The sequence below is a fragment of the Caloenas nicobarica genome, chromosome 3 (genome assembly GCF_036013445.1).
Source record: "Caloenas nicobarica isolate bCalNic1 chromosome 3, bCalNic1.hap1, whole genome shotgun sequence".
Taxonomy (NCBI): Eukaryota; Metazoa; Chordata; class Aves; order Columbiformes; family Columbidae; genus Caloenas; species Caloenas nicobarica.
The window spans coordinates 96,796,711-96,821,530 of record NC_088247.1 but is presented as its reverse complement, the minus strand read 5'-3'; the positions used below and the strand labels follow the sequence as shown (position 1 = coordinate 96,821,530).

The 24,820-nt window shown below is 44.2% G+C and overlaps 1 long non-coding RNA gene across 1 annotated transcript in view; it reads right to left on the bottom strand.

Annotated features, from left to right (window-relative positions):
- Positions 1 to 16,714, bottom strand: part of LOC135986855 (uncharacterized) — a 79,877-nt gene extending 63,163 nt beyond the window's left edge. The window contains exon 1 of the long non-coding RNA XR_010605934.1: positions 16,603 to 16,714. This is a non-coding gene — a long non-coding RNA (uncharacterized LOC135986855). The remainder of the gene's footprint in view (positions 1 to 16,602) is intronic.
- Between the last annotated feature and the right edge of the window lie 8,106 nt (positions 16,715 to 24,820).

Below are 24,820 nucleotides of genomic sequence, written 5' to 3'. Positions count from 1 at the left end.
AGCCGGGGAGTAACTTCCACAACGGCTCTGAGGGCTGCGGGATGCCTAAGGAGAGGAGACCCTCATTTTCCTCCAAAGGTATCACAGTTCCTAAATTACCTCGGGCAACCTCCACACCACTGACCTAACAAACGCCTTTCAAAGGCCTCAGCCTAACACTCGAAGCCTGCATTGCTTTCTCCCACTTGCCTCTTCCCACAACTCCCACCCATCTCCCAGCTTCCCTCTCTACCTCGTGGCTTTTTCCATAGGTCCGACCACAGCAGCATTGCACAGCACCAAGCAATGGTGGAGCCAACTTGCTCCTTCCCAAGCCATGGGTGCGCCCAGGATGAAGAGGATGAAGAGGATGAAGAGGGCTCAGGCAGAAAAGCCTCCTAGCAGGGATGCCCACCTTAGCCGGAGACAATCACAATTTGGCCAAAGCCAATTAACCCACTTACAACTCCAGTTTGTGGCAGATTGGTGGCTCCAGACTATAAAGGCTTCACATGAAACTCCACCTTCCTGGCTGATATTCTCCTCCTTTATCCTCATCAACATCACTTGCTTATTTTCAATAATTTCTGTTCAGAGCTCCGTAATACAACTAAGTCCCCACTTTCCAAACACTACTATGAATTTTCCACAGTTTTTTAACCACACAGTAATTACACAGGCTAGTTCAGTTTCTTGGAAACTTCAAATGTTAATTAACAGTGAAAGGTCCTTTTTAATAGCTTTGCTTTTTTTAAGGTTTCTGGGATCATTACTTTACTCCAACTTCATACAGCAAGGAAAGGGGAAAACATACACAAGCAGTGACGGCAAGAAGGTAGAACTAGGCTGTGAATTAGTAATAAAAGGAAAAACTGATGGACGAATAATGTGGGAATGATGGATTGGGTTATTCAGTTGCATGCAGGGATATGACTGTGTGACAAGGGACATATTTACACCACACACAAATGTTTGCTGAGTTGGAGTCTCCTGAAGGTGGAAAAGCCTGGTTTTGGTTCAGTTTCATGCAGTTTCCTCATCTTTCAAGCTCTACACGCTTCCAGAGACCATAAACCAAACCCCACAACACATAGACTGTTTCTTGCCCAAATAAGAGTTCACAATTTTTTTTGCTGGACATTTTTTGGAAGTACATAAAGGGTATTTCCATCAGAAGCAATTCTTGTCCCAGGTTAAAAGATGATACAACACAAAACCGTATAATGCTGTTTGTATTTAAAACTCAACAGTTTCAAGATCAATCTTCTTCAGCTATTAAAACAGGTCAGAAAGACACCGGGGGGAGGCGAAGCTTACACTTCAGATACACTGCTTCTGGTATTTGAGAGGTCTAATGTAGATACTATCCCATAAACTCTTCAACACCACATTTATGAGAAGAGGGACATATTTATTTATTTCGACAGGGATGATGGAGCAGATGACCATCACATCACTGGTGAAAATTGCCATGTCATAAAATAACCTACAGTCACTTGAATTTGTAAGATCCTCTAATGAAGTATCACGTGCTAAGCCAGGCAATCCTGATGAATTACATTAGAAGTTTATAGACTTCTCAGAAATAATTGATTTGCGCAGAGCTGCATCTGCACAAAGGCATGCATATACTCCTGCCTCTGAAGGAAAATAAATTCTGACTTCCTACATCTACGTATTTTCACTTGAGCATAAACCTGTAAGATTATTAACTATAATAAAGCATTAAAATGCATGTTAAAATGGTGTTTGAGGGCAGCAGACATTCCAAAAACATATATAAGCTGAATTCTAGTAGACTGTATAAAGGCAAGTTTCAACTAGAAAGCTTTACTGTGATTTGTGGTACTTTAAAAGCACTCTTGTAACAATTTTAATAGTTTAAAATATTGGAGGTTAGTCCCAAAGAGATGTAACTAGCACTAAACTGCCATTTTAATGGAATTTTTGCACCCTCTCTCCATGCTCTACTTTATAAATAAACCTCTAGAGTTTTTATTGATTTTTTTTAACATGATAAATTGAGCCTCTCTGGCAGAGAGGGCCAAAGAACAGCACATGAAAAATTACAGGTTCAGAATTCGTGAAAAGGACAACAATAACAAAACCCTCAAGGGAAAACAATTCCAATATAATGCATATATGCTTCTGTTCATTGCTTTTCAGATCGGTATTCTCTGTGTGTGTGTGTATATATATCTCAAGACCTCTTTATTAAGTTTGCTGTCAAAAACAATTAAAAGAATATCATATACAGTTATCTCACATGCTGTACATCTTTTGAACTTGACTTCAGTGCCTGACTTGAGTAGTCTTTACTATGAAGTGGTGTGGGACATGCCACCAAAATTATCTCAAAAAGTTTTGCAATTCAAGGTCTAGGTTCTGGAGGTGACAAAGTCAAGTCATTCAAGAAAGCTTTTATGGTAAATATAGCTACGGCTAGCATAAGTTAATACTGTTAGCTGGCCTTATGGGGTCCTGCACCAGACAGCTCATTAGGATGCTGTCCTGCTGACCCAAACTCTGCGACCAGCTCTGCCCATGTGAACATCACCGAGTACACTTGCGGTGAAGCTGAGAAATCACTACTCCTCCTGCAACCCAACTCAGAAACATACTACGGTGGCAAAAAAACAAACCAACCTACTACCCGCGTGCATGGACACAAGTGTAATGGATTCATAACCCACCCACACGAGAAAGACACTGTTGGTTTTCTGACACAGCGAGGTACTGTGGTTGTGTGATCCAATTTTCAGTTACCAACATTTTGCAAGGGATATGCAGAGTGGCTGATTCCACAGGTTACTTTCTTGTACAGGGAAGAACATGAAGGACAACCAAAATATTAATGAATAATAATAAATTAAACACAACAGAATGCTGTCAGCAAAACCTAAACTTAAAAGTACAATCATAGGTATTTAGCAGTATTTTGTCTTTCTCCTATTTGGTTTGTCTCTCCTTACTGCAATGTATTATTTTTTAGATCTGGATCTGTTCCTTACGTATATATGAGTAGATTAAGAAGATTCCATGAACACATGACTGTGCAGTATCATTTGAATTCTTTGCAAGATCTTAAAAACTCCTGTGTGCTTAATTTTAGAAACAAGGACAACAAAAAAAAATTCAAACCCCAAGAACGTCTGCCATTTCCATATGTGCTCTATATTTTACTAGTTCTTTAACAGAATTTTTTTTAAAAAAAGCAACGCACCACACATTAGAGGCATTATGTCTTCCCTGACACTTTAAAATGCAATATACTTCTGAATTGTTGGTCTCCTAGAAATCTGTTACACCCTAACTGATGGGCAGAAGGAATGGCAATTCAGAGAGCTATTTGTGGGGATGTGAAGATGATGTGGCAGTAGCATCATGGATACTGGGGGATTCTGACCCTGTAATGCCCCAGAATGATTTTCAGTGGACAATTACTTTGTTCCAAGTCCGGGGGCGACTACGAGTCCCCCCCACATCTTCCTCTTGGCAGTTGTTCTTCAGATGATGGAGGGAGATGCAAGATCAACAATTCCTACCACAGTAGTAACCAACGGAGACCTAATACACATGCATGCAATGCAACAGCAATCAGCAATAAAACCAGAACAGCTCAGGATGCTCAACAAACATACAGGGAAAGATGGGGTCAAGAGTGGGAGAAACCAAACCAGAGATTTTGTGTCACATCTCCCAGCAGCCCATGCTACCTAAGTCACCAAGCAGGGGTGCAACACACATCCAATATGGGCTGGTGCACACATCAGAAGGGATGGTGCTTTTTCCTTGCCTCAGCCAAACCAGATGTACAGACCCATAACCAGACCTACTGACTCCTTCTCCAAGGTCACACCTCTGCAGCTGAACTGTGGAGCTGGAGGACCAGCACTGCTACCGACTCTGCTGTTGCTCTGCAAGGAACATGACCTTCAGAGGCCAACGGTTTCAACCTGACACTAAACTCACACAATCCTTTACTGCCATTAAAAGTCTGATTTTTAAATACCACTCCGCCTTGGCTAGCAGGCACCTGCTACTGACAATTATCAGAGAACATATGTAAGAAAAAAGAATAGCATATGGCTGTACAAATAACTACAGTGATGAAGTGCTCCTCCAAGCTCTAAAAGTCATTCCACCAGAGTTTTCTGATGGGCCACCTCCACGACATGCACGAGCACCTCCCGCTCCAACACATGCACAGGGTAACACCAAAACGTGCCCTTCCAGGGCATCCCCTCCACTCCTTCGCCTCGACAGCTACAGAGGAAGAGCTGAGGCAGAAGATACATTAAAACCCAAAAAACAACAAGTGTGGGAATGGCTATCCATAGCTTTTGCATGGCAGGAGCCCGATTTAAAGCTGTTCCTGCAAGCCTTCCCGCAGAAGGTGTCCGGAGGCCTCCTCACCTTCCTCCCAGGTCAGAGCAAGGTTGACGGGACGCAGGACAAGAACAGAAACCTCTCCATGTCCATTGCGGCGACGGATGGGCTTGTTTAGCTGTATTTTTTTTTTAAAGTACTTGCGATCAGTCCCTTCACCACTGCCCCAGACCTCCCAAAATAGTACCGATAAATAAAAACTTTCTGCATATAGAACACTACAGCCGGAAATTTAGCAAGAGGAGAGTCAGGACGATAGTTATCTTTTTGCTTTGTCTCTGTGCACATTTGGTACCACAACCATCAGAGTACCAAGCCTGCCACTTTCAAATGCATAAATTCAACATCACATTTCCCCCTTCTCTCTTCCCAATGTATTTATTTTTCCTTTGGGACGTGGCTTACTTTAAAAACCGCTTTATGATTAAAAAAAGGCAGCAATCAACTTTTCAAGATGTCAACTTTAATTTGATTTCTGTTTCCCTCCTTCCAGCTCCTCGGGCTGTCACAGGAAACCCCCATGCCTCCATTTCACACCTTGCCGCAGCTGCAGCCCCACTGTCAACCCCAGCCCCAAAACCTTGGTATTTCGGGTAGAGATGAGGCAGCTCAGCTTTGCATACAGGACACGCAGGCACGACCTAAGAGCTCTAGTTCAAAAACCTGCTCGGTCTCACAAGGACGGGAAGTTTTAACCGGTGATGTAGCCGGGCGTCGATGGGCCGCAGCGAACTCCAGGCCCGCTCGCCAGATCTGCCCGAAGGCGCCATGCCGGCCTTCGCTGCCTTGTGCCGCACCAGCGATCCTGGGAAAAAACCTGGTGTTTAGCGGCTCACCCAGGCAAGGAAATGAGTTACATTCCCATCGATTTCAAAAGGCTTTAGACGACGTCTTTGTTTCTCTTCATCATACAAAATTCAGAGCATTTACGATGAAGTTATCACCGTGGCACAGTCAGTGAAGGAAGACTCACAGGACAGAGCAAATATTCAGTTAATAACCCAACGGGGAGGAGAAAAACCTCTGAATTTAGCTTGACTGGCATAAGCTGTGATGTCATTTCCACACAAAGGCTAGCAAAAAAAAAAAAAAAAAATTAAATTTTTTTTTTTTTTCAGATCCAAGATACAAAGATATGTAAATCGCTTGGCCTCCATTTCAAATAAGCAGTGTGAGATAACCCAAAAACTTAATAACGTTTTCAGCCTTCATTCCTGTGCTTCAGAGGACTCGAAGCCTACGACGGGACCGGCTCGCTGGGAGAGGATCGAGCCAAACCACTTGTGCAGGCACGCAGCCCTGCCAGCACGGCCTGCTTCTCACTCTTCAACAACATCTTCAGGGGTTTTTCTTGGTTTGTATTTTTTTTTTGTTTTGGAGGAAGCAATTTTAAACAATCTATCAAAAAAAAAATCTTGCTGTAAAAAAATCAAAAGGATTTTTGGTACGATTGTGGCTGAAATTAACAATTCTCTACGGAGAGACTGAATGAGCCAAGCAAAACAGGTAAATACCTGAGAGAAATGGCATCTTAGAATTATAAAAGATGCCCAGCTAAATTAACAAAAAAATTAAACTTCAGCCAAACAGAGAAGAAACCACCAAAAGAAAAGTCTGAAAGTACAAAAAAAAAAAACAACCCACCCCAAACCACCAACTTATTGAATTTGGGTAATTCAGAAAAGGCTGCAGATTAACTTTACCATTTAAAAAAATATATTAACTTAAAAAAAACCCCCACAAAACTAAAACCTCACTTTCTCCCCAAAAAAGTAACTCCTTAATACAAACTGCCTCAAGTGCTATGCATACCTATTATGCCAGTAAATAAGTTTAGAACTTGAGAACATTTATGAGAAAATTCAACTTGGAGGGTAATTTTCCTGAAGTTTCTGCTTGGCAAATGAAAGTAGTTTTTTCAACAGATGAATATCCTTCCCTCTAATTCTTATTCTGTTACCATCATGTAAATTGATGTTTTACACAAACGCAGCTTGAAACCTACCTAATGAAAAAAAAAAACCCACCACCACACAAATCAAACCAACCTGCACAGGACTGGGCAGAACAGCACTAATAACATGTAAGCACAGGTTTCTAAACAATAAAAAAAAAGTTGTTGCATAATTTATTCACTTTCCTACTAGTTTCCCAGATTAAGATAGCAGCACCATGAGATAACGAAAACATTTCTTTTGCCTCCAGCTCAGTAATTTACAAGTCTTCAGCTTTCCCTGACTTTTGTTGTTCTTGTTCAATGGGAAAATACTGTGGAAATAAGGTTTACCTGCATTTCCAGTCTACAAAGCTCACTAACTGCAGCTTGATAGAGGCGCACGCACCAAGCACCATGAAGAAAGATTTACAGTAAGCAGTGACTAATCTTTACAGCGTATACTGTACGTGTATCACTGAGTCAGCCTGAAAGTTTGTTCATTCACTTGCACGCCGCTTCTGCCATTCTCCCCTCTCTCTGATCTGCCGGCAGATCTGAAATCTGCCTTCCCTTCATTCAAGGAGACTTTCTTATTGCCTTAATAGGCAATAGGTGCAGGTACAAAAACTCACTGCTGTCGTACAGGATTGACCTAAAAAACACCGACTTGCCTACACGGCAGCATAAAAACAAACAAACAGACCAAAAAACACACAAAACCAAAACGAACCTATGTTTTCTTTCAGCAAGGAACTTCTGCGCATGCAAGGACAGAGCCCTGCAAGAAGGGACTCTTGAGGGGGCACAATCTGACCATGCTACTGGAAAAACTGCCCAGTTCCAACATGTGGCAATCTGATCATACAAAGCCTGCAATAAATGCCCAGTTTCACTGATCAGGTTTACTGGTAACAAAAGCTTCAGCAGAACAACGCGGGCAAACACTACCGATAGCTGGAATGGCCATGTATGACCTCGCATTTGCTGAAGCCTAAAATAAGATGCTCTTGTTCTCTTTTTTGTTTGTTTCTTTCAATTTACGTAATTAGCAGTACGGATTTTCCAGAAATAACCTGAAAGCAAAAGTTCTACCTGAAAAAAAAAAAAAGCTGTTTATGCTAAGGATAGCATGGGGCTTAAATGTAAGGATTTTCTTTACTTAATTGAAGCCTATCATCCCCTTCGTAATTACGATCCTTCAACTAGAACAATACAATTATTACAGAGTAACATAATTGCAGCAAAGAGCTGCATTCATAAACAGACCCAACCCTGTACCTTCTTTCAAACAGTCACACAGGTAGTTCAGCTGACTACAATATGAGCAGGCGTTGCTACAGATGACTAAAAACTGACAAATTGGGCCCAATACTGAGCACCCTTAATCCAATGGAAGCCTTTTCATCAACCAGCTTTATGTAGTAATCTACATGCCATTGCCACAACGTCTGCACTGCAACCTTACTAGTTTTGGACCATCGCCTACTGGCTCAGAGCTATTCTTTAAAACCAGATGAGCCCATGTTATTTTAATGAACCCCTACTTTAACTAACGATCGAGTAGTTACCCCAGGGATTGCACGCTGACAGACTTCCAGCATGAAAGTATCACTTTCATAAATTATCGTAATTCTGTGGTATTAGTCTATTGTTTATGTATGTGCATTCAACATCCAGATGAAAATTTATTCAGAAAATTGGAAATTGTTGAAATAAGTCTGCTAGGACCTTATTTTTTCATCCCTGTTCATGTTAAGCAATACCTTACTATGCAGCTAGTCACATTTGGCCTAACTTATGTTCTTTTCATTAACAAAACAGCACTTACCCCATGCCTTTTTTCTGTGCACCTCCCTTTTTGGGCAGATTATTTCTTTAAATCTAAACCTGTTTTTAACTTCAAAGACTAAATTTTTACTACAAGCAAAATGAAGGGTAAAATTCATTCTCTGCAATGCATCTTTGGTTTTCAAGTGTATAAATGGTGAAGCCTTTTTCCGTTTTACCTGCAAGGCATACTCTCTTATTCATGCTTTTTCATTTTAATAGGATCAACTTTAGAAAAGTATTAAAGTTCATCATGAACCAGCTCTTTCAAAATTTCATAGTCCTAAAAAGACCACTCTTCCTCACTTCAGAAAAATTTTGCTTCTCATTTTCTACTTCTATCAAACACATGCAGGCAGCAGCAATGCTTTTTCATCATGATCCATGCAGCTCAGATACCGATTTACTGAACTCTGACAGCATAAAACAAGCTTACCTGACGAAAAAATACAGAGGAATACTGTTCGTCACCATCACTGAGAAGCCTCTTCCAGTCGCAGCAACACACAGCATCAATGGAAAAAAAGAGGGAGAAGCTGCCTGCCCACGCTTCTGCAAACATTTTGGCTTAGAGGAATTATTGCCACCTTAAATGGAGATATGTCCCTACCATACTCAGAAATATGGGTTTAACGTAGTTATGATTATGAATCTCACTTTTCCAGACATAAATTGTCTGCTAATTTAGAAACCTCCCTCCACTCCCCGCTCTGTACCTGATGTTTTGCCATGCCGGCTTATTGAAACACACGGGGATGGTTCGCAGGGCATTACTGCAGATGAGGACTGCAACGTCATTAGTGCTTCACTGCTTGCGTCCAGAGACACCCTCCAACAAAGCAGATACCTGGTTCCTACAATCTGGCTGATTTTGGCGTGATCAGGAGGCAGAAAGGCCTTCCAGACAGAGGCGAGAATGCCATTTCTGACACTCAAATGCCAACAGACAAGGCCGCATCCTGCCCTGCTTGGCGTGCTACTGCTCGCAGCAATGGTGTTGCCAAGTTAGAACTTCAAACAGCTCTGCTCAAGCCTTTTACATAAAAAAGTATCCTGGTTCTGCACCTCACCACTAAAGCACGTCAATCTCTGAGATGGTTTTCTGCCCTATTTTTGCCAGGAACTCCTATCACTGCAAGTACTTGTTTATCATCATTGCTGTGATGCTGAATTCACGTTTTTACACTAATCAATAAAAACTAAATCAACGCACTACACACCCAGCCCACACATGAAGAAAATTCATTTAAGAAGAAGATCAAAGTTGTCTACCTTCTACTGCTGTAAAATCACAACCAGCATGTTGGTTTTTGCCAGATATCTTTGAAGAATGATTGGAAATGAACAAAAATCATTCTGGAAGCACATACTGAAATTGCAGATACGAAACAGAGATAGGAGGACGCATGCAAATAACCACGTGGGAGACCTTCGCTTCAATTCGAATTGCACAGCAAGCCAGAGACAGCTGGAGTATCAACGCTCCTGCAAAGCTGCGCCATTCAACGTAGCTTAACGCGAACCATTTCTTTTGTTTTATCAAAATACACAGGGGTTCCTTTTCAAGACTGAACGTAAGCTTTTGAAAAGTAATGAAAAACACTCGAAAAGCAAGCCAGCAAGTTAGCATTTTAACTGCTTGTGCCCTTTTCCCCATAATATATTAGGGGTACAAGCAGCAACAAAACTGCTGTGCTCAACGCTGAGCTACACACGACAGAAACTTGTGGTTCAGGTGACCACAGGCTCCCGCGCTCAGCAGACACAGCTCTGGTAGTGGCCACGGAGCTCATGGTTATTTGAATTTCCACTGCAACCTAGAAGCCATTGCAAATCGATGTTTTCAGCCTCCAGACAGAGTGCAATGCCCAGTGCTCTCACCGCTGGAAGCAGCGTGAAGTCAACCACAAGAAGACCCTCTCTCTGCAAGGTGAGCCCAGCTGTCATGCTCAGGACAACACAAAACAGGGGGCAGGCCAAAACGAAGCACTGGGGAAGAAACTTAAGGAACTCTTAAGTCAGTACCCTAAATATTTCAAGGCTTTGGCAGCCTACATTTTGGGGGAAAGAAAGCTTAGTTTAGCTATGCAGGGTCTTCTAAGTATTCATACTTGTGGCAGATCTCAACCATTTAAAGACTGGTCGGCATCCATTTTTTATTTAATACGCTGCTATTGTTGCTAACAATGCAAATCTTGTCATCACAAAGAGAGCAAATAGCTAGCAAATTTGCTTATGAAATAACAATGACACTATTTACTAGTCAGGGTTTGTTGTTTTGTTTGGGGTTTTTTTGTTTTTTCTGGTACAAACAGGATCCACCACCAGGACATCATCTCCACCAGCAGAAAGAGACGGCAGGGCAGCAGTAGAGCCGAAGCACTGGCAGTACCCAGCACCTATGGACTCTTGCCAAAGAAGCCCCATTTACCTGCTCCTTCTTCATGCACCGCTACACTGTCCAAAGGAGTAAATAATCTTTAGTCTCTGATCAATATGGGTATTAACAGCATCTTCTTTTATGCCTCCAAACTTTCACAGACTTAGAACACAGTATTTCCTAATCTGCAGCATTTAAAAATTATATTAAAAATTCAAGCACATGGGATCTCTTTGAGGAAAAAAATATTACGACATACGAATAACATACTTGGTAACGTATTTCCTGCTCACTGATAAATTGTATTAAATTCTGCATGCACAGCAGAGGGCTATTTCAACTTATGCAAAGCTCCAAGAGCATTCATTTCACTGGGACCCACTTAAGACCTTGCAAGACTGCCCATATGCATTTGTGCCATAAGGCAGCAGCATTTACCCCACTGATCATTTCAAAACTACATGCCAGGATTGGAGCATCTGTTCTGTTAAGAAAATGAAAGAAGCTACTATTTAGGTCAAGTGTAATATATTAAAAAAAAAAAAAAAGTCCTGCTAATATAGCTGTAATTGGCATAACCCTCCAAGTGTAAATAGAGATCCTTCCAGGAAAAGGCATTTCTAGTTCTGATTTGGCATGTGAAACATGACAATACTGGGAAGAACACTTTTCTGCTAGTGCAACTGGAACTCAGACAGGACTCCTACTCACACAGAAGTGTTGCAAAACCCCTCAGTCCCCTAACATGCACTATTTTACCAGCAGTATTTTGGTTTAAAGGGGAGAATTTATTTAAGGTCATTTCTAAAAACATTAGCATTATTTTTTATTCTTTTAAATATAAAAACTAGAACATAGACTTCCCTCCTGTCCTCCCCCACACCCCTCAAACACACACACACTAAAAATATATAAATAAAGGAAATGAAACTTCCCCATCAATGAAAATAGTGTGTGTGGCGGGGGGGAGTGGAGAACAAAGACAAAAATGGGTCTGTACAGCATTTTTATGACCAACTAAGAGTCAAATGACTTTTTTTTTTTTCTTCCCAGAGAGAGAACTTCAGCCATTATCAAATTTTAAACTTAATAGCCACTTGCTTCACAGCGTTGGGTACTTTTTTTTCCACAGTCTCATGCTGAAGTTACTTACGATTTGATATTCACTTAAAGAGAAAGTACCCAATTTAAATTCCATACCTCAAATGGACACTGTCCTTTAAGAGCCCTGGTAAGCCTTGCTCTAGCCAGACAGTGTGAACAAAAGCCTCTCACCATCAGGGACTTTTTTAAAAAAATGTTGCTGATAATTTAACATTTAACTTATACCTCTTTTGCTGGGGCAATCCTTCCTCGATCCTTATTTTTGCAGTCTCTACACTCCAGGGCTAGCTGGAGGTTTTAGCACCTGAGTCCGAGCTTTCCTTTATTACAGAACATGAGATTCTTGACAAATGAAAAAAAAAACCAACCGCAAATATCAAAAAAGACCATCTACAACAATCTTGCTTTTACAGATACAATGAAGTCTAAACACGAAGAGGGGAAAAAAAAAAAGGCAAAGCAAAACAAAACCTTGCAGCACTGCACTTCAAGGACATATCACAATGCAGGCTCTATCAAAAATCTTACCATGAGAAGCCAATGAGGGGAGGGAGGGGAAAGACAGCAACCATTTTCTTGTTCGACTAAAAAGACAGGAGAAAATTTGTGCTAAGGCCCGGGATGGCTGCTTCAGAAAGGTGGAATTGGTGGGGTATGGAAACCCAGCACATGTGGCCATGTACCTGGAAAAGGGCCTGCACCAGCCCCAGCTGACTGGCGGATGGGAAGCTGAAGGTCAGCAATTTGCCTGAAATTCTAACAAAATTTGAACTGTAAATTGAAGAAAGACAAATAAAATATAAATTTAAAAAAAAATAAAATAAACACTACTACATTTTGAGGCTGCATCATACCAGCATTTTGGGTCTTTCCAGAGCAAATCATCAGTTAACTATGAAAAATGAAGTGGGCTGTTTGTGTGAGACTTATTACTCTTTGTTACAGAGTAAGCTGAAACCACAAGACTCATTTCACTCAGAACCTCAAAATATACCCAACGCTACACACAACTCCTCCAAAAACCTGCAACATCCCCACTCTAATATGGAGAGTTTAAACTTAAAAAAAAATCCTGATTATAGGGTAATAGTGCATACATTAAAAGCATGCCATGGATTCCCCAAACCATTATCCTCTTGAGAAGAAACTACTGTAAATGATGTATTTGGATTCTAGTTTCTGCAGCACCAGATTGTAACCTGAGCACATTTTCCAGTTTTTCCCGACACAAAGCAATGTCTTTTTTTCTTTCTGCTGCTGTTTCAAGCAGGGCCAGGTGACCCCGCACTCTCAACACCATGGAGTGACACGGCCAAGCCAGAAAGAGAAAAAATAAACCGCCGTCAAAAGTGCTCTTCCTTCTGCCCACAGAAACCAATATCCAACAAGAACCAGCGTCGATACGAGTCGCCGACTGCCAGCGTTACCTGCTTCATCCTCCTGGCCAGACTGGAGCGGGTGCTACCTAGAGACACACGCGCAACAGCAGCAACAAGGAGATGATGGTGCAGGAGCCCGTTCTTGGCACCTCCAGAGCTGAGGGGAAATACTTCCCCAAGCTCTACAAGTTAACCTGGCACATAAATGCACGCCGCTCAAAAGCGAATTCGGTGGATCTCCTAAATCTGTTTCAAGTGAAGAGTTAAACAACAAACCAAAACTGATAGAATTGTTGCTACCTTTCTTTGAACCACGCTCAGACCTACTCTTTGAAGGAAGAGATGCCTTTCTTAAAATATATTTGAATGCGCTATTTTTGTCCTTATCTTAGAAGGCCTGATTTCCCCTCACAGCCCTGCAATCGATTGCCATTTCTCAGAGCTGGACAAGTTAAGAAGACATTTTATAACTTCATATGCAGCCGAAAGCATGGAATTTGCTGCCTTCGTTTTTTTAGTGTCAAGTGCAGCTCCCTCCTTCCTACCCCACAAATACTCACATGTGCAGTAACTCTACTCTTCTAAGCAGTGCCATGGAAGTTGGTGCAACCACTTGTGCTGCGCACCTGACATAAATAAGTGTGCGGCAGCCACGCCAGGCAGAATTCATACACGTACTTGAAGGTGCTTCTGCATACACCTTACAGGTGGAGGACAGCCAAAAGGATCCATTAATTTTAGGGACAAAAAAAATTCTAATTCTGATGATAATTTTTCATTGTAAGCTAGGGGAGGAAACAAATAGTTTCCATATCAACAATTATTTTGTATCTGTCAAACACTGCTTGTCTTTTTTTTTTTTTTTAAACATATTTCTAAGGAAGCTGAAATTAAATTGCCTTATCTCACAAGTTGTTATGACACATCATAAGAAGACACAACCTTCCAGCACCAGAATCCCACAATGATGTTACAGATCCTAAGGTCCTTCTTTAGTTTACTACTATCCCATTACGGTATTAGGAAAAGGAGAAAAGAGCCTTCTTGAACACTTTGCCGAGTAAGCTTTTAAGCAACATAGTCCCCACTTGATTAAAACAAACAAAAAAGTAAAATAAGACGAAAATATTTATGGCAAAATATTATCTTTAAGGAACCAAGAGTACATTACAAGATTGCTCTTCTTATACTTTTCTCATACTCTGTGCCAGATGCCAAGTTACAAGCTATAATGGCAAGCCTCACTACAACACTGGAAAAATTTTTAAAAGCCAGGAGAAGTAACAGAGTTTTGAATTTAAAAATCTAGGAATTCCTTTTTCCTACCTAGGCTAGTTGAGGGCTACCCAAAAGCGAAACAAACCTGAAACAAGGACTGGCTTCACAGTCTTAAATGCATAACAGCAGTATTCTCAGAAACAGGTCATCAGCAGTAACATAAAGATCGAGAAAATCAAATGGATAAGAACTGGAGACTTCTTTCAGTCTATCCAACATGAGTCAATGTTAGGTAGAGAGGTTAGTCACGCTGCGGTTTATTTATGCTCACATTGGCCCATGCGGGAGCGATGTAAACACGGGAGGCAGGATGCCTACCTAGCTACCCCTGGCCTCATCCCTCTGCCCCGGGCTGGGATGCGAACAGCAGGACATACACTGATAGCAGCGTGATTCAGCTCTGGCCTCAGCGTCTCACCAAGAGGCCAATTCTCAACTCTTCACTGAGGCCAGCTTCCACTGCGAAGTGCATTACTTGTACTGGAGCTTTTTTGGCTTTTCAAGATACACTGGTTTGTCTACCACGCTGACACTGCTGCTCAGTTCCTCGTTGGCATCTCTCAACTTCCGAAACACAAGTAGCGGAACAGATCATAAGAGTGTCTACTTGTGCCAAAACTTTTGGGTAGGGTATATTTAAGCCTTAATTTTTTCCAAACTGTATTTCTTCATATGAAAAATCACTTATCTAAATCCTAAACAAATATATTTGTTTTAAGCAAAGCTGCACAGCTGAACTTCCATGCCGCATACGCATGCATGGAGCACTGATGAAGTAGCACTTTTGTTGCTAAATACATGCCTTGGACAAGCCTTAGGAAAAAAGGTAGGATACCAATCAGGGCACATTGCACCCCGTCACTTCAGTGGGCAACAAAGTCAAATAGGTTCTTTCTGGATAGATGCATCTTATTAAGGAAATTGCTCCATTCTGATCCAATTCAATGTCCAAACAAGACCATCAAGCAGACAAGCGATGATAGCAGTTGCAGATACCGCGTGCAGGAACGGTTCACACATACACCAGCATTATAGGGATGGGTCACTTCATCGTGAGGCTGTAGCCCACGCAAGGGCAAGGGGCAAGGTCCCTGGGCAGGAGGGGTACAGGCAGCAGGGTGACACCGCCGAGCAGCCCGGCAGGCCCTGCGCAAGCTTGCCAGGTGAAACCTCCCCTCTTCCCATTAGATACAGGAAAATTATAGCTGTCAAAGACATAAAACTTCACCTCCAGTGATTACCTCCTCAAAACATTGATCATGCAGTTAAGCACTTTGCAACGTTTTCCATAAATAGTTTAGTTATGGGTCATCGTATTTATTTTGCTGTTATCATATTAGTCTGTAAAAATCCATGAACTTCAGCCGTAACTACCTGAATCACAACCAGCACTGATGCACTGGGACAGCAAGTACAGGTGAGATTTTACTGGACGAAGGCATTAACCCCGCTAAGTTTGCACCGCGAATAGTCAAGCCCGGCTAGTTGACTGGCAGACGTGAAAACCACTCTGTAAACTCAGCAGAAAGATGAGTAGGCATTATCCATCTATTAACTGCTTAACTGCCAATTATTTTACTTGCAAATCACCTCGCTGGTATTTAAACATCTGGCTAAGAGTTTTGGTTCGTTACCCCCCCATATTTTGACGGGCCAGAAACCAGAAAGCACTTATGCCCACCCCGACAGCGCGTGTATTTCGCTCCCGCAGGAAAAAAAAAAAAAAAAAGAAAAAGAAAAGAAGAAATTCACATTTCTCCAAAGTAAGTTCGCAGGCAGCGGTGCCGCCCGGCCGCAGGGCTGGGCTGCAGAGCCGAGCCCCGGGCCGCCTGCTGCGAACACGGGCTGACACCGGCACCGCGCCGGCCGCTCGCCTCGGGGGCCGCGCCGGCTCCGCGGCAGCGCCGCTCGGACAACTTCCGCGCCGGCCTCCCGCCTCCCCTCCCCGCGGCACGGCGCGGCGCGGCACGGTGCGGCGCGGAGCGGCGCCCGGGAGCCGGGCAGCGGCGCCGCGGCGGGGCGCCCGGGACCGGCCCGCCGCCCCCCCAGCCCTCCCGCCGGGCCGGGCAGGTACGGGGCAGCGCCCCGCTGCCGAGCCCGCCCCCCCGGGCGCCCCCCGCCCGCCCTCCCTGCCCGCGGCCGGCCGGCGGGGAGCGGCGATCGGGGAGGAGGAGGCGGCAGGCAGGGCCTCGCCTACTCGGCGCTGCAGACCGAAAGTGAACTGCAAACTGCAAACTTTTTTTTTTTTCCCTTTTTTTTTTTTTTTTTCCCTCTCCATCCAGCGCAGCCCCAGCTCGTGCAAAAATGAAACTTGCGAAGCATTCGCCTACCTGGCGTGAAGTCTGCAACAAGTGCAGGCGCGGGGGCCGGGCGCGGGGCTTATGTCGGTGTCGGCGAGGAGGGAGCAATCGCGATATTAATTTATTACAGAGCTGCCCGGGCTGGGTCCTACTTCACTTACAGTACGGCGCTCATCCTGTAAACAAATATCGCTCCGCCAGGAAACATAACTCCCCGGCGCAGCCCGGCCCCGCTGCCCGGCACCCACCCCGGCGGCGGCACATGGAGCGGAGCGGGGCGGGGGCAGCCGCGCCCCCACCGCGCCGGGGGAGGCTCCGGGCACCGGCACTTACCTCCGGCACGGCCTCCCCCTCCCGCCGCGCTGCCTTTGCCGAGTCCGTGATGCAAAAAAAAAAAAAAAAAAAAAAAAATTAAAAAAAAAAAAATCCCGGTGTCAGCAAATCGCTGTCAAATTATTTTCTCGCAGAAGGGCGAGGGGAGAGGGAAGCGGGGGGGGAAGCAGAAGCAGAAGGGGGAGGAGGCTGCGGGAGGCGGCGGGATCCCTCCGCCGCGATGGGTCTGGCCCCGGGTAGCGAGGCAGGAAGTAAGGTGTCGGCGGCGCCGCGGCCACGGCCGCCCGGCCCCGCGGCGGGGAGACGGCGAGGGGCTCCCGCCGCCCCCGGGGGTTTCGCCGCCGGCCGTGCGCCGCCGCCGCCTCCCGCTCCGCCGCGCCGCGGTCTCGCCGGCTGCCCCTCCTCTCAGGGCGGCGAGCGCAGCGCAGGTGCCGGAGCCACCGGTGGCGACCTGTCAGCGGCTCCCGCCGGCGCGGCGCGGCCGGGGCCGCGGGTCGGCGGGCGGCAGGCGAGGGGGCGCCGCGGGCTCCCGCTGCCGCCGCGGGCCCCCGGTGCCGCCGCATGCCGCAGGGCGGTGTGGCCGGGGCCGGCTCCCGCTCCCGCTCCCGCCCGGGCGGCGGCGCCGGGGGGTGACACCGCGCCAGCGCTGGGGCTGAGCGGGTCCCGCTGCCCAGGGCCTCGGGGGAGGGTGTCTCCCCGCCGCCCTGGAGCTGCGGCCTGGGGGGGTCTCCCCTGGCGCCGGGGGGGTGTCATGCGGTGTTGGGGGAAGGAGATGGGGGCCGGGCCTCCCCCAGCCCCGGGGCGCCGGAGGAGGAAAAGTGTCCGCGGTCAAGGCGCTTCTCTCACCGGCGGGGGCTCCTGCCCTGTGCGGGAAGGTCTGCCGGGGCTGCCGCCGGCTCCAGGGAGGCTCCTGCGCTTTGGGTTAATTTGGAAGTTAATTCTCTAATACAGCGAGCCTTGTAGGAACTTGCTCCTGTGGTCGCTGGTCTCGGCCAGCGGTAGCCTTAAATTATCATTTTTTTTTCTTTTAATTTTACAGAAATGATTTAATGAAATCCCTCATCGATCCTGCCTCCCTTGAGCTCAGAATTTGCATTAGATTGCACCAAAATGTTCCCTTGCAGGGAAGGATTTTGTGTCTTGGGGACAGATACGTGATGCATACGGCTTATGCGGTGCTCTGTTTAAGCTCATGGACAATGACAGACGCCTTACTGTAAGAAACCGTAGTCTGGAAGAGAGAAACAAACGGGGGTGTTAACAGGGCCTACTTCTGCCTTCAGAGAGGAGGAAAAAGAAGAACTCGTAAGGATTAGAACTGGAACAGAAAAAGGTCTTTGGTGTTCGCGTTTGTGATTCAGCCTTACATTATAATGGTTACCAGTAGCCTCATTTTCTTTTTATGGTCATCCCGTTTTCCAAGTTGCATGACACTTCCATTGGGCCACTGTTCTTAATAATTTCACCTTTTATGAGATTGTTTTGATTTACAGTGTAGATTAGAGCAAGAGTGAAGAAAGTATGATATCACCCATTGGCTATTAAACTCCTTTGTATGCAAAGGTCTCAGTTGTTAAAAAGGTCGAGAGAAAGGTTCTTTTTTTTCTTTAATTTTCCCCAGACAGCTAGCCATTTTTTATTTTTACTTAAATGAAAAATACTATTCAGATATTGTAACTTAGCCATGCTGAGCTGTGCAAAATCTGCGCTGAGTTTTTGATTCAATGGTTGGTTTGTTTGCATGCTTGAGTCCTAAGTCATATAAACTACGTTGCAAATAAAATTAAAACCACAACTCAACATGTGCCTTGCCTCTGTTTGTTTTTTGTGTCTAGTCTGAAACCCAGAATAGCCCGTATTACTTGTGATTTCCAATATGACCTTTGAAAATAAGCAATGGAATTTAACACAGTCTTTCTAGGTTTGTCTCTGCATCTCGACTTGTCCAACTAATCAATACAAAGAAATCTATATTGAGTTGGCTAGGTGTTACTTGATTTACCTGAAACACATAAGTTTTTGATATAAGTCTCATGTATCGTTTAAATTTGAACAAAGAATCATTATCAAGCAGCCTCTGACTTGCTATAAACTCGACCTCTGTTACTCTCCCACAAGTTTAGCTGCGCAAAACTCTTCTGAACGAACTAAACTAGTTCATTAGCTTTGGACAACATTTCAATAAGTGGTCTCAATCAAAAGCACAAAGCCTTAATTTATGTTCTCAGCTTTCCTGATCCTTCTTCTAACCTTCAAGGATTTGAGTATCAGGCTTCCCACTTTTGAGTAACTAATCGTATTGCTATTTACAGCATTCAACCTCAGAATAATCCTAGGTGTTCATTGTGACGTTGTTTGACGACGTTTTGGCGGTCACAGCCGGCCAGCGGGTGGGTGCCGGGAGCCCCCAGGCTGGGGGCTGCTGCTGGCAGAAGAGGCAGACCTCGTCCTCTCTTCCCTCCCCGCTGTCCTGCCCAAGCCAGGAGGCTATTCCCTTTCTTTCTGGGTTAATTTTCCACCATTTTGGGGAGGTCCCTGGGCGGCGGGCTGGGTGGCAGCACACGGGGAGCTGCGGGGATGGGGGCAGGCCTGGGGAGCAGCGGCGAGCTGGGGAGCAGCGGCCTCCCGCAACCTCCCACCGCCTGCGAACAGCAGCAAAGCAGCAAACGTCTTGCGGTAACTGCCAGCGCTCGGCCAGGTTCTTGTTAGAGATTAATGAATTTTAGTTTTCTCTAGGCAGGGCTGCTTTAGAAATGAAAGAATTATGGAAGTTTAGAAGTGACAGAGGTCTCTTGATCATCCTCCTGGTTCGTTCCTTTCCGTGACACGATTGCCGCGTCATCATCTTCCCAAACGCCTTAGTTTTTATTAGGAGGCTTTGCCTTGAATTTGCGGGCTTTCCAGGAAAGTCAATGCTGAAGAAAACATAGAAGGCAACGAACTTTTGTTCAATAAACCCCGTGAGATGCCTTAACAAATCACATTTATGCAAGTGTCTTAATGGCCAAAATACAGATGTCCATCCAGTTTCTCATTTTTGGATCCTTGTTTCCAGATTAAATTTTGAATTGTGGATGTTACCTTAGAAAAATGATAGTCAGACCTCAATTATCAAGTTGGTTGGACAAAAGTAATGACTGGCTTCATTTTGCTTTAGTATGGAGCTTTTGAGCCATATCGCGTACTGATACAGGATTTAGGATTGGAAGCAAGTTCACTCTCAGAATCCAACATCCTACATCATGTGGACTGTAGTATTTGTAATTCCGATTGTAAGATGCTCACTTAAAGTTTATTTTCCAGAAAGAAATAAAAGTCAATATGGAGATTTAAATAAATGGCAAATATGCTCTCTGCTACCAGTTGTTCCGGTGTAATTACTGATCAGCTCATGGTTAAATGTTTGAACTTGATTTTTTACTTCAATTTGGCAGTTTTCCAGCATGACATTGCTGGTTCTTTCCCTGCTAAATTAGTTCAGTATCATCTGAATCCCTTGGATTTAGTCAGTTATTTACATTTGTCTGTTTGCTGTTAGATAAGTAAGAAGCATAGGAGCCTTGCAGGAGTGACACTAGCAGAGTAAGAATAGTTTAAAAAGCTGTATGTGCATTTTCTGTGATCACATTCCCCGTGCACCACAAGTGAGGTAGCCACAGAATCCCACGTACCTTAACACCAGAAAAATAAAGGACAGTGGGTGATGGGCTTGCTCAGAGATCAGCAAGTGCATCCTTCCAGGTATCCCTGTGCTCAATAAACTATCTCCCTGCTTTGCTTGAAGGTAATGTTTGCAACTCCTCTCTCGCCTTGGTGCTCCTTGCCTTCATGTACGGTGTTTCTCCCTCTTACCTCCTGTCCCCAGGAAGCTCAGGACATTGAGAGTTTCCAGCATAAAACAGCTTGTGCTCCTTGGTGTCGCTTCTTACTGCATCCATTGCAAGTGAGGAAAAATGGCCAAGGTTGAAATGGAGCGGAATAATTTTTAGTAGAAACGCATCAGGACCTCAGTTGCTGTGACCTACCGTGTATTTCCCTTTGGCTGCTTCTGGGTGAGGCTTGGGCCTGTGTCAGATAAGCAGCACCCCAGCCTTGCTGGTCCAAGTTGCCTCTTCCCCAGTGAAGTGTCCGCTCTGATCCCAGATGCCAGGCGAAGTCACGGATTTCACCGGCAGCCTAATCTGATCTCAGATCATGCTGCCACTATTCGAAAACTAATACTGGAAGTTAGGCTTTTTGGTTTATTTTTTATTCTTCACTTTCAGCCAGATCGGTTTGCTGATTGCACAGCATAAGGAATGGTGCAGAAAATGTGCCGAGGAGAGCAGAGTATGAAAGCATGCTTCTCTCACTCAGACTGCTGGTGAACGCCCTGCCTGCTCGATCTCTTTCCGTGATGGCCGAAACCGAAGCAAATAGTGACGGCTGAGGTCCTGCTGTCCCCTCCACAAGTTACTGCCTCTGGCTGTGTGGCTTTGCCTCCTGTTGGCACCCAACTCTGACACTCACCGCTTCCCCAGTGAGCCAGATCACCTCCCAGCACCAGCAGAAACCCTGCGTGAATCTTCCCCCAAGTTGCTTCACCAAGTCAGCCGGGTGAGCAGCAGAAAAGGAGACAGAGTCGTGTGCCCAAAAGTGGGATTTGCAACTGCACCAGTTTAAATTACCTTTAATTGTCACAAAGCCACGGCTGCTATCTCATCTAGCAGATAAGATGCTCTTTAAGAAGGTTGATCCAAGCAGTAGACCCCCCAAAAAAGAAGGAAAAGTGAACCTTCATGGCTGTCTGCACCACAGTCAGCTCTGGAAGTCCACAAATGCTGGTTTTCTCTCAACTTGAGCCTTGGTAACTTTTTAACAGAGCTTAGAGCCGCCTGTGTGTGAGTCGGTCCCTGAGCTGCTCGTCCAGCACAGCCTGTGGGAGCTGCCGAGCCCCCGGGGCTCCGGGCCCGTGCGGATGGAGCGGGGGGCTGCGGGATGGGGGCTCCTGGCAGCTCTCAGCAGGACCCGGCCTTGACCTTCCTGCGGCTCCCTGCACTTGTGCACGCAGGAGATACGCCGCCGCTTCACAGGGGTGCTCCGAAATGGATTAAAGCCCTTAAAGCACTTGGGAATGGTTTGTAAAGAAATTGGAGACAGGCAAGCTAGATATAGTGACGACTCGAGAGTTTTTTTCAATGACTTTATTACTGTTTTGCAAGCGTGTGCAAGCCCTAGAGAGGAAAACGAGCTAGAGACATTGGGAGTTTTACCGGGGACATTCTTGCTTTGTTTGGTTTGTATCAATTCCTGATTCTCTCGGAAGAGTCACTTACACTGTCAGGACTAATCTGTGGGCATGGACATGTGCACGCAAGAGATACAGTGACATGGACCGTTCTTGCAGGATTGTGTCCTAGTAAGCAAGGTTCCAGTTTGTGTGGCTTTTTCACACACTGGAGAAGAAGAAATGTTTTATTTTATAAAGTACACTGACATGTGTATTTATAAATTTACAGATTTGTATAATGTATACATATTATATAAATTACATTGCATATGTTTGTAAATTATGAATGCATAAATATACAAAATTCATGTATCTTTATAAAACTAACAAGTAAAAATCTCATCGGTTTATTTTTTTAATAATTTCCAGATTTTTAAGTTGATTGTGTGGTTTGAGCTCTTCTAAACTTCAAAACCATTGACTGTGCTACAAATTTTTGCATAAGTAGATCTGAAACAGTCTTACTATCAGGGGCCAGTAATGCCGTTCCCATTTTACAGATGGGTAAACTGGAGAACAGAAGTGGTCCAACTTCATCCAGAAAAGTAGCTGCAGAGGTAAAGCATGAAGTCAAGTCTCCTATGTTTTGCACTTTGTTATATCTTAAGTACAGGCCAGAATTTTTCAAGTAAGTCTCATGCCCAACTCAAAATGCTTGGAGCTTTGACTGACATGCAAGAAGTAGTTAGTTTTATCCTCCTGGCTTTGCATGGATTCCTGGTGGTAACAGTTGAAAAGTGCTGTATGAAGAAATGCACCTTCTTCTAGATGTCCTGCTGTTGTGCTACTGGAAAGAAAGACAGTCTCATTTGCAGAAAAAGATTAAACTCAATTACAGTATTCAGTGGAAACTGCAGTTACAGACACTTGAAACCCAGTGAAATATTGTGACAGATTTAAGGTAGTGTCTCCTACAACTTCTGTTGAGTGCCCTCACCAATCTTTGTGAATTGTTTTTTCTTGGCTTTAAAAATCAATTATGTGGTAAAACTGACAAATACTAAAAGAGCCTTTAGGACAGCTTGTTACACAGAGCTGTACTATTTTCTAAGGTGTTTTCTGAATGAGAGAAATCATACTTTTGAGTACAGGAAGGAAAAATGAAGCATTGTATGCAAAAATTTTTTAAAGATAAAAGGCAAACAGTTTTGGAAATTATGTATGATGAGAGTAGAAGAAAGCCTGGCATCTTAATTTCAAGTTGCAGTTAATTGAAATAATTTTGTGTAACAGAAGGATAATATCTAAATACAGATACAATTAAGTCATTGTGGTTCCCTACCATGATGTGCAACACGTCCAAATCCACACTGGCAACTAAGATCAAGATTAAAGTTTTCCAGTGTATATAGTGAATTTCAGTGCAAAGGCAGCAGTGTCGTTTTTTTCAGGATTTTGTCTGTCAGAAATGTATACGATACTGGCAATAGCACACCACGTCTTGTGTGGAAGTTGCTCAGCCAGCCATCTCCGATCGGAACTATCCCAGTTACCCTACCAGCAGTTTCTCAGTCTTCTATTTGATATTCCTCAGCACAGAAGCATATTATTTTGTTGATTTTATGCAGAGTTAAATGTACTCTGTGTAGGGTTTGTTGGAGGAGTTGAAAAGAAAACAACCATTCACATCTGCTGCTCTGAACTTTCCCATTCAGGACCATAACCTGAATTTTTATACAAGTCTGCTGTAGTCATATATACCAATCACTTCTAGGCCTCACTGTATCTTATATTTGTTTCTTATATATGTGACGGTGGGCAGATATGCGTTCAGACTGTAAGGATACAGCTGTCATGATTTAAAAGATACTATTAACTAGCATGGCTAGGCTCGTATCTCCAATATATATACAATATATTCTGTTTATAGTGATGTAAGGCACTTCACATCATCAAATTGAAATAAGCCGTAACATATTTTATAGTGATGGAAATGCACTTACAGTAGAGGACAAGCACATTTACATTTCTGTGTCAGTGTTTTTGTTTGGTGGCCCCAACACACTTGAGGAGGTGAGAGCTGCACTGAAAAATGGGAAGCAGAAAATGTCATGGAGTTACCGTATAGCTGTAGAGGGACAGGGAACTGCAGTATGGTGGGGTTTTTATAGTGTGTTTTCTGATGGACAAATTTTGCTTCTAGAGATGAAGAAACTACCTCCATCCCATTCAAATGGCCTGTGAGTCTCCAAACAAATAAGAAAGTTGGGAAATTAAACAGAGGATTTCCCAGACAATCTCCGTGTAGAGCTTCAGATACCACCTTAGGCCTCTGAGACGAAAGGTCTCAGAATTTGGGGTCTGTTCTGTTGAGAAGAGAACTAATGGTACAAATTGGGAATTAAATTGTTTTCAAAGGGAAAAAAAATATACTCTTCTGGTCACTAAAGTGTGGAATTTTCCTGGAAAGGTCTCCAAAGTTTTCTTCTAGCCATGTGTAGTTCCAACTTGTCTTCCATGTCTGAGAGCTCCTTGGGAACCCACCAGTGGTGAGTGGGTAAGATGCGGACCGGGAGGCTTATCTCTTAGTCTGCGGTTCCCACAGCATTGCCAGCTTGCTAGAAAAACTTGAAGAAATATGGGCAGTCACATCTAGCGAGGGAGAAGCGATTTCTCAAATCAACATTTTATTTAGTTGATGTGTTG